Source organism: Opisthorchis viverrini, assembly GCF_000715545.1.
Source record: "Opisthorchis viverrini unplaced genomic scaffold opera_v5_359, whole genome shotgun sequence".
Classification (NCBI taxonomy): Eukaryota; Metazoa; Platyhelminthes; class Trematoda; order Opisthorchiida; family Opisthorchiidae; genus Opisthorchis; species Opisthorchis viverrini.
Window position 1 is genome coordinate 273,321 of NW_008752021.1, and position 11,281 is coordinate 284,601.

Here is an 11,281-nt window from a genome sequence, read left to right on the forward strand (position 1 = left end):
TCTTGTTTGTACGCTAGATTCTCCCTGCGTTCATGTATGTTGTCTCTCAGCAACAAGGACGCAGGACGCATCTACAACGATCCGACAGACTGCGCCTTTGCCCTCTTCCAGGTCCAGGCTGCGCAACTCTGGTGATGCATAGGCCGCTGCAGCTGGATATTCTGAGATGCACATTATGTTGTGCGAACGAGCGGAAGCGTCTCTGCTTGATTGGATACCCGTTGACAGTCGCCTCTGTTCGTTCGCCAACATCTGTGAGAAAATCTAGAGGACGTGTGGTTCATCGCACCTCGTTTATTGTGTCTGGTTGCGCCCCAAATGGCTGTAGCTCTGAAGCTGTCCAGGACAGTGTCTATGAAAATCGGGTACCTTCTGCACAGGGCTAAAAGCTCAGATATCGTTGTGGTTGCTAGTGACATGAACGTTCAGGTAAGTAGACTAAGAGCTGCTGAGGCCCAATAGGGTGGTCCTCTTGGATTGGACTCGAGACGCACGGGCAGCCGAGATAGCTTACTTCAGATTTGTGCGGATTCAGACTGTTTTCTGCGGTACGAATATATGTAATGGTGGGAATCGCGTGCCAACATAGTGCTTATTAACTAATCAACCTTCAATCCAAAAAGAACACATCGTCACCAGTTTTCGGTGGCAACGGTTGATCACCGCCTGCCGCCCCTTCTGGAACGTCAGCGTAGACTCCGACCATGCGCTCGTACGCTGCTGCTTTTCATTGTGCTCTTCAGGGTCATCAGCACCAGCACCCAAACCTCAGCTGGCCGATACGATGTTGGCCATAGATGGCCAATAGAAAAAGATATCTGGGGTAATACTCGGAGCCGGAACGTCTACTCGCGGTACAACTCAGCCAACCCCACCCATATGATGGATCTCTGATAGAGCTGCCTTTGCTGGAGGCCCGGCGAGAGAGCCTTCCCGGCCGCATTTACATCGACTGACGCCAGGTGAAACTGATTACAGTGCGAACCAAAAAGCTTGGTAAACCCAAAAGGCCGAAGGAATGGAAGGTGCAAGGAATACTGGAAAGGTTCTTATGCTCTTCCGTCCGATTCGTTCCACCAGCCCTCGGAAACCTGTTGTCAGTGAAATATTCAAGAACCGAAATTGCCACCTGATATACAGCAAATAAGAACGCTTGGACCGCTGAGCACAGTGATTCGAGCAGCATTTTAGCTGTTCCCTGATACCTCTAATCCAAAGCCTTGGCTTTCAACAGAAGAATAGACTGTGAATATGGAACCGCCACCAGCCTCAGAAGTGTCAGATAGTATATCTCTTTCTAAGCGTCGTTGTGCTTTTGGTCCTGACAGCGTTCCATCTGCTGTTTCGAGGATGGCTTTGGACTTACCTGCAAGTGCTTCTCTAGCCTATTAGGGTCTATTTGGGAGAAAGAAACCTCCACCAGATAAGTAAGATGAATCAGCAGCGGTTCTCATTATCAGAAAGGCTGTCTGCAGTGAATATTGTTACCACAGGGGTGTTGGTTCGACTCCTGTTGTGATAAGGCTTCTTGAGTTACTGACTCTTTGACGTCTTACGGTGGCACGCAAAGCCTTGACTCGTAAGAATCAGGCGAAATTTCGACCTAATATTGGTTGTATCGACCATATCTTCACACCCCGTTAGATGTTAGAGCAACGCCATATGCAAAGGCGATTCACGGTCTTGGTACTCCCCGACTTTAATGGTTTGTTCGATTCTGTCGAACAGCCGCTACTGTTGACCACCTGCTCAAAGGGTATGCCCCAGAAGCTTGTGAACGTAATTCGATCTCCATATTTGCATACTTCTGTGCGGGTAATAGTGAATGGCGAGCTCCGCAAAAGCTTCTTTTCAAAAGTGTCCACTCTCTCCATTTTTTGTTCAAATTTGTCATTAATGGGACACTTAGGCGAGCGCTGGAAGGTTTCCGAAAGCTTGGTGAGAGAAACTTGTCGATCTGTAATAAGCAGATGACGACGCCCTTATTTTTGAAGACCAAAGCAAAGCATAACCCCTCTTGGATAGAGTGTCCACCATCTTTTGGCATGCGTCTTGCACATTCAATATGCTGAGCTATGCCTTGGAACGTGCGGTCCGCAGACATATTCATTAAAATTCAAAGGAAAGCACCGGATTTTATGAGCAATTTTAAGTACCTCGGTGGTTGTATTTCCTATGGCGTAAACGTATATGATGAAGCCAGTGCAAGAATCTCAAACGCTCGAATCCCATTCGCTAATTTGCTTCTTACGTGGCGTCTTAAAGGCATATCCCTAGGCCTTAAGGTTCGCACCTACCAGACCACATATAAAGGCTATTGTTGTTACTGTTGTGCGAGACGTGGCGTCCGCAGACAGATGATGTGAGTCGTCTTCAGGTATTTGACCATCGATGCTTCAGAAACGTGGCTGGTTTTACGTGGCATTGGCGAGTTAATACGGAGCTAATAAAAAAGCGGGCACTTGGTTAAACGGCAAGTACTTCAGGCGGATTAAATGTAAAGCATCACCGACTAAGATGACTCAGTCAGGTGCGATACATACCTAAACGCCGTTTACTGACATGCGTGTTTTTCTGCGTGCCTCTTTCAATTTGGCGCAGACCACGAGGCGGACAACCCATGACCTAGCGAAAGGGCGTGAAAGAGACCGCGAAGAGTTTGAATGTTGCACGCCTTCCATGATAGGGTCCGCGCAATCCCACCTGTGCTTGACTGCAGATGTTGCAAAATATAGCGGCTCATTAATTTTAGTGGCGCTGATGTTGTCGGTTTGTTTTCAGATTGTTTGATTTGGTGGTTGGAGGTGTGGGTACCTCAGAACGCCTGACATGAGCCAGTACTTAGACTCGTACATCACCCACTCTTTCCATCTTCTTCTCACCCTACGGCCTTGAATATAATTAAACGAACCTTATGGCTGCACGACTGTNGTACTTAGACTCGTACATCACCCAATCTTTCCATCTTCTTCTCACCCTAAGGCTTTGAATATAATTAAACGAACCTTATGGCTGCACGACTGTAAAACACCAGTGCTAACGATGATGTTGCTGTTTTTGATGGTGATTATGGTGGCGGTGTGACAGGCTGACTAATACTCGTAACCACGGTTGTGCAGCGAATCGACTGCTGCGATGGTGAAAGTTGTTCGCCGTGCGATGATCATAAGGCCTGTTCCAAAATCGAGACCTCAGGTGAATAATGCATTGTTGTTCATAGCCCCCTGCCCCGTCCGGAAAACGCAAATGTGCCGTTTGTATACGATCTACAAAGTAGGCTTCTTATGACATAGACCTAGACTAGAGTGCAGCTCCCCAACACAATATGTCCCGGAAGATTGTGCGTCAGTATTTTCGGCCCTAAGTAAAAGCTAATTGACAGCCGCGAGTTATCGTTCTGCATCAAGGGCTAACGCTGTAAAGTGACAGCTTTTCATTTGACTTGATTTCTTTCGACTCATGCAGGGCTCACCAGCTCCAGACTGTTTGTCTGTTGAGGCGCCATGCACCTTATGCAAGTTTTGTATTTCGACCGCACGTTCACCATAGACGAAGCTATAGTGAATGATGAAAGTGAACCATGCGTTGAAGATCACGACGTGCAAAGAGACCTTTACCAGATTGTCGCCAGTGAAATTCTCCTTTCATGAGATAAGGGTTACTCCCAGTTTGTCAGTCTCCTTTTTTACAGAGATATTTTGATTACGTAAATTATATTTCTCTCTCATTTCAGAACGTCAATGGCTCAATGAGCACTGCGTCTAAATAAGGAAATACGTTTCCCGGCATGGCATATGTACCAGTCAAAATGACGAACAAAATTCTACTCTTCATCTCTTACAATTTTATATCTTCAACTAATTCCTGTTAAGGTTAAAGGGCGCGTACTGCCTGCATGCTAGTCATGTGCGTCAACGAATTTTGTTCAGCTATCTGCCTTAGGCGACGTAAGTTGCATGTGACAATTTGGTTATCCGTCATGGACCCTAGCCAATTTTTAGTCGTGTGGAACAGCTAGGATGGTTCAGCTGCCTGCTATGCTGGACGTTTTGCCACTTAAACTTTGCTGCCAGTGGACAGGGTCCAAATAATTCCACAATGCTATAAACCAACGTACCAGAAAACCATACCTACTGGTCCAGAATCCTTAAGTTCTTCGAGCCTCGCCCGAATGTGTTCACCGCAAAGATAAAAATAAGTAGTTATCACTGGGGCCCTAATAAACAAATTTTGGTATTTGTCCAGTCAAGCACAATTTATAATGAAAAAAATTAATTACAAGGTTGACACTTCTACATATTTTGCATGCACAAGCACAATAAAGACTCTGGAAAACTTAATTAATTATTTCAGCCACTAAATTATGAAAACTTTGGTTCACTGAAATTCATTCACAAATAACTGCTGTTGTCGATATCTTATCACATTGGCCACCGTGTCCCAATCGGTAGTGATTGATGGCCTTGAAGATTGGCTTAGTTAAGCGAATCATCCGTGCAAAAAATTTGCAGAAAAATTCATCAGATATAAATAATTTTCACTATTAGGTGGTAACCTAGGAAACCTATTAATTTAAGAGAAATAAGTTCTGGTTTGCGAAAAGTGAGGAACGAAACATAACTGCATGTTTAAACAACTACAATAGGGGTAGTAGATCACTCTACGCATCCAAAGAGTCCCTGATTCCCTGGCACAGCTTTTCCCTCACTCAAGCAGATATAAGTGTTATCAACAAAAATAGCGTCTTCATCGAAGCTGACTTTAAGAGCACGGAGTGGACTACACAAGCTGAATTATCCATTCTTAATTCCAGAGAAGACGCAAAGCGTGCAATGGCTTAATTCACAACTTTATCGCCCACTCAAAAAAGATTTTCTTTAACGAGCATGAATGGGAGCAATTAGCCACACAATGCACAGATCTGCAGAACCTTTACGAGTGGAAGGAAAATTTTTCCGCCTGAATGTTGGATTTTTGGTGCATATGTGCGCAAACGAAAACATCCAAATATAAGTTAATGTTTCTGCAGCTCACCAAAATTCACTGTCCAATATGCAGCTATACCTCTGGCGGAAAAGTATGCTGGAATAATTTTCCAGCGTGGCTGAGACCATTGGATTCCCAAGTGGGGCTCGGAAGTTTGGACTGATACTCTGAACTCAATCGCCGATCGCTTTAGCCCACTCGGAACACGTCATATCTTTCTAATACTGAGCGCCACTTGAGACCGTCAGGATGACGCCTTCGAGTGTGTCCAGCCTAGGGGCACGCTGTGCGAAATCTGCTGAAATGGTGTCAAGGGGGCGAGCGTGTATTTTTCACATACCAGAGCCAGATTCTTTCGCATCGGGAATCATAGATATTGGAAAAAACGTTCAGTCGCGTATAGCTCACAGGGAGTCCTCTGCAAACAACAGTACACCCAAAACGGCGCGATAAACTGTTCTTCAAAAAGACGAGTGCAAAAACCGGATCGGCGCGGAAAATCTAATTAAACGGAGAGACTGGCATTAGCACAGGGCAGTTTTTAGTCAGCAACGGCCCTAAGAAGTCTCCAGTGGACAGAACAAACTTTCAACGTGAGCCAGGTATGCTGTCACAAGGAGAACAATCCAAGTAACTCTTGACCCACTGTTCACAAGGGGAAATTCCGCAGGCCCAGATTCCATTGAGCCACCATATGAGGAAGAGGTTATACTTTTCTGGTATCCCAACAATGAGGATAGATAAGTCCAGTGTTAGTAGGTAACAATTTTTCACGTTTTTTATTGGTACCACCCGATGATATTCAAGCGACATCAACAACAACGGCCGCTCGGCAAAAGTCTCAAAGCATCGTTGAATCAGAGGAGCAGGCGGTTGGGCTATACTTTATTAAAACAAACTTTTGTGCAGTATTGTTGATATTGCTCGGGGGAAAGATGATATTGAGCAGGAAAAATAGTACCTTGCAATTGTTACGGAACTCCTCTAGAGCATCAAATTGGTGAGCATATTGCCCAAAAAGAAATGTCGCGATATTTCGTCTTTGAAACAAGTAGGAAGTTTGCGATGTCGAGCAGATCTTGTGAGTGAAGTTATGTGGTGTTGGTCGACTGAGTTTTCGGAAGACTATGCGAATAGGTAACGGAAGTAGCCGTGGTACGCTCATCATCAAGAGTTGGTGGTATGTGCATGAAAGTAACTTTCAATGGATCGATGCTAACTCTATCTTAGCGGTCGGACGTTTTTTCTTTTCGAGAAATGCCTCTGAATAAATTCTTCGTTTGCTGGTTGTTTGGCTTTCTGACCGCATCGACGCGAACAAAAATAAATTCAATGGGGCAAGATTGGGGTGTACTTGGGTATGCTTTAGGCTTGTCGAGACGGTGTGGGACGGATATCACACACGTATTGGCAAGGCCGGGAAGTGTAAGAATCTGGATCTGTTTCACAAGTGTTTGAAGTCGACGATCATTTCACCTTAAAGGCGTCAGGTTGTGTCGAAGACGAGTTCGTGGGCTGCGCATACTGGGAAGAATAAGCGAGAGACGCTCCGTCGTGTGTGTACTAGAGTGGGCAATCCGCAATGATTTAAGTTATCGATGGAAGCGTTCGACCATGCCTTTTGCAGCCAAGTGATTCTGAAGTGACCCATACGAGGTTGACGTTTGAGGTCGTGGAAATGTGGTGTGAATTGGGGACTTCGAATATTAGTAATGGTAGCTTGTAAGCCGAATATGGAAATCAAACTGTCAAATAAGCCTCAAGAAACATTTTCAGCGCATGTGTCATTGAACGGAATGGCCAAGGGCTAGCGTGTGTGACGGTCGACACAGGTGCTGATATGCGTGAAACCTCTGGAGGGTGGTAACGGACCAACCAGGTCAATCTGGACATTTCAGAATCGCAATTCAAGCAGCTGAAAAACGCAAAATGGAGAAATGGAACATTGATGAATCTTGCTTTCCTTACAGTCAATACATTGTTAGGCCCAAGTACGCGTCTCCTTTTCCATGTTTGGTATACGTATCTTTGTGTCACGAGTTTGGCATTCACCCGGATGCTTGAATGAGGGAGCGCATAAAAGCAGTCAAATATCAAGTGTTTATTTTTTGGGAAGAAAAAGTCATAAGACTGTCAGAGTTGAGAAGCGGTATTTTGACAAATTTGAGTGACATAAGACTGGAAAATTCGGAATTTCGGGCTCCGATTGCTGAGTGAGAGCAGTGGCTTGCTGACCAATCGGAGTCGTTGCGATGTGGTTTTCTTCGATGTGGGAGAAAGCGTCAGCAATAGCATTGTCCAAACCTGTGCAATGAAATCTAAGTGTCTGTTCCCTTCCCATGGGTGTTTGTCTGCATATGCTCTCAAGGCAAAACGAGAGGTTTGTGATTCGTATACATGGTTGACTTTTTTCCAGAAGCATGCGTCAAAATGTTTGGCAGCTGAGTAGCTCTCTATGGGTTCTCTGTTAAATGTGCCGTAGCGGACTGGTCGCAGTTTACGAGGGGAAAAGCAGAGTTTAAATGTTGTTGTTTTCCATCTGTTGACGAAACGCACCGACAGGAGTCTGCGATGCGTCCGTTTCTAACGTGAGGTGACAATCAGAACTGGGGTTCAGATGACCCAGTGTGGAAACTTTCAAAAGAGTGACTTTGGAAGGTTTGAAAGAGATGATAGCTTTGTCAGTGAATTGCAGCTATTTGGTGCTTGCTTGAAACAAGTCGGTTACCGGTTCTTTGATATCTAGGCAAAGTGGAGCGAACCTGCCACATTAGTTCACTTACTCAAAAATTGATGAAGTCTCCGAGTTGATTGAGCTAGGAGATAGCCCGATACGAAAGTGGTTTGATCTGGCAGCAGCCGGATCCTTCCTGATTTTATACGATGACCGGAGAAATAAAGCTAATATGCTGCAAGAACCTAATTCTGGGTTATTTGCGGTACCATATTGTTGGGAACGTTTGACGACAGCTAGCAGGTGTAATTTGTGCTCTTCACTAGTTTAGCTTGCCACCAGGACGTTTTGAATGTAGACGAAAACGTGGTCTTTACCACGCTGTACCCGATCTGTGAAGCGTTGGAACGTTTGAGCGGCGTCCCTGGGATCGAAACTCGTGCGTGTGAATCCGAATAGACCAAAGGGTGCGGCATTAGCTGTTTTCGGAATATCGTCGTGGACAACTGGTATAGGGTACCACGTGCGAACAAGGTCGATTTTGAAGACCACAGTTTTCTACACAATTGAAGTGCAAAACCGTGGATACGCGGTGTTGTGTAGCGGTCAGGGACGGTACGACAATTGTGTCTCGGTAGTCCCCGCACCGTCGCCAGCCGCAAGTGAATTTCTCAGGGACTAAAGGTAGAAGAGCAGCCTAACGTGAATTTGTCGGCCGAGTGATTCCGAGTTGCAGCATGTGGTCATACTCGGCTTCGGCGATACGCAACTTCTCACAGAGTGGTCATCGAGGGCGAGAATTAACTGGAGGACCAGTAGTCATTATGTGGTACCCGACTAGATGTGATACACTTGATACCGAATGGGACGGCTTCAGCAAGCTAGGAATCCTTTAGCTTAAATGGTCGAAAACTGGAGTGTCTGAAATACGGGTGACGTGAATACGAGTGGGCATGATGAGGCGTCGACCTGTACTGGTGGGCCGGAAAGCGACGCCGAAAAATCCATAAGCTTTTGCAGTTTGATATCGACGGCCAGGGAGAGGTTCGTCAGGAAATCTGCATCATTGGCTGGATCTTGTGCGTCGGCGGCAGTGAAAGTCCAGGGGAATGCACACCGAATACCCAGGTCAAGCTTCAGTGACTCATGACCGAGAGCAGCCATGCGAGTGTGGTTGTCCGCCGGTACCGTCCTCAGCGGGCTAGAGGAATGACGTTTAAGGTTTCCGGGAGGAATTACGCTTAGTTCTGAACTGGCGTCGATGAGGAATCGCATTCCGATAGTTCTGGCCGTAACGTAACGGAGTCGACTAGATGGCTAGCCAGTGACAGCTCATGCCTGGCCAGTGGATTTCGTTACTCACGGGGGACAGGGGTGTACAACTTGAGCCTTGATTTGAAACTCCTGCGGTCAGGATTCCGAGATGGAGATCGCGGTTTATGTCAAACCGATCGGGATTAGTGGGCCATAGTAGCCCGCCGCAATGTGGTAACTACCCTCTTGACATTGGCCACAAGATGATCGATTCGCCCCTGCTTTCGGTCAAGGCGTGCTTCAACGGGGTTATTGTAAGGCTGAATTTGTTGTTGTGATTAAATTTATTAAATGGTCAGAAAAGCACTAGCGGATTTTGTCTGCGGTCTCTACAGGTGACGACAGATGGATATAGGCTTGGTAGCCAGATTTTGGCAAGTATTTAAAGGATGACACTACAACCTCAAAACCAGGTCTTCGAATGGCTTGCCGCGGGCAGATTCGCACGTGCCGCAAAGTTGTTATGGCGTGCGGTCGCCCAGTTCGACTTCTGCAATTAGCTCTTGTAGAACCACTTCAAATGCCCGTTTAAGTATGTTTTAAGTGTGTTGTATGGATTTGATGCCAGTATATGATTATTCATGTCGTTAAAATTTGCAGCAGCCTAAGTCAAAAGCTGGGAAACCAAGTAAGAAAACATGGTATGTTGTGGGGTAATGCGGAGGAAAAGAAAGTAACATTCCAGTAGGATAAATCACATTCGGGGTTGACTCACAGAAACCGGGAGTTTCGCGTGAATGGCTTTTTCAACCAAGTCAGTGTTGAGCTCGTCCTCGTTAGACATGACTGAAAAAGCAATCTACATGACCAATTAAGTACGGAGGAACCAAGGAAGTTCTGCGCTACCGCAGAAATAGAACAGAGCGGAAAATAATGGCTCCCGAAGTATGTATTGGTTAATGGCCCTATGGAGTCCCCTGTGGAAGGATCCAATTACTTATGTAAGTCAGATACGGTATCACAAGGGGAAAAATCCAATTAAATCTTGGCTCAGTTCACAGTAGGTCCGTAGTTCTGAGCTACCGCAAAAATAGAACAGAGCGGAAAATAAGGGCTCACAAAGCATGTATTGGTTAATGGCCTTATGGAGTCCCTTGTGGAAGGATCCAATTACTTATGTAAGTCAGATACGGTATCACAAGGGGAAAAATCCAATTAAATCTTGGCTCAGTTCACAGTAGGAGATTCCGTAGTTCCGTATTCCGTTGGACCATCATTCCCAGAGGAGGAATATCCACTTACCTGGTATTCCAAACCCCCGGTGATGCCAGCATTACTCCACTAATGTGAACAGATTAGTCATTTGTTAGTAGCTTAAATTTTTTCCATGAGTAGCAGCCAATGAGTGCACACCGGTAGTCACAACAACAGTCACTCAGCGAAGTTTCCAAAGTAACGTTGGATCCGAAAAGCGGGTGGTCGCGATTTATTTCGGTGTAGGAAGCTTTTGAACGGTAATGCGACTGACACTGATAGGGGGAACGAGATGATAATTGAGCATGGAAACTAGCAGTTTACAGGTGCCATATATTTAACGGTCTGAGAAACACGCATGAATTTTTTCTGCACACCCTGCGAGTGACGATAGCGAGTATTTGAAGGAAGACATTGAATACAAAGCTGCTCTAATATCAAGTCGCCAGACGACTCGCCGCAAACCAGATTTTACATGTGTCGAAGGCGTGGTGGTGTACGTTCGCCCATTTCAACTCCTGAAAGCATTTTCTGCAGATAAGCTTCTGTGGAGGTCACTGTTTAAATGACCGTCTTCAGGGTGCCGTATGGATTGGATACTGGCTTGGAGTCAATTACATTAACAACCGCTGCAGCAACTTCAGTAAGAATCCGAGAAATCACGTACGAGAGCATGCTGCGAGGTAATATGGCGGAAGTTGAAGTATCATTCCAGTTGAATGAACCACACTTTTGGGTTAATAACACCAAATTTAGGGGTTTGACGGGAATAAAATTTTCACCCAAGTCAGTTTTCAGTTAGTCATATCTGTAATGACTGGAGGTACTGGACCAAATAAATGAGTATGAGACCAATGGGAGTTATATCCTATCGAAAAAATAGAACAAGTAGAAAAAGGACAGGTTGTAGCGGACTAGTTCCTTATCAGCGTGTTCGGATAAATTAAGAAGCAAAGCAACCAATACAAAATCACAAAAGGAAAGGAATGAGTAGTCAAATAGGGACTCACGAATGTATAGGTCCAATAGTCCATTACACCGATCCAAATGCAGCAACTGGCTAAGAAGGGAAGTATTCACTTATGGAAATTTTCCCGCAGGTGGTTCCGCGTG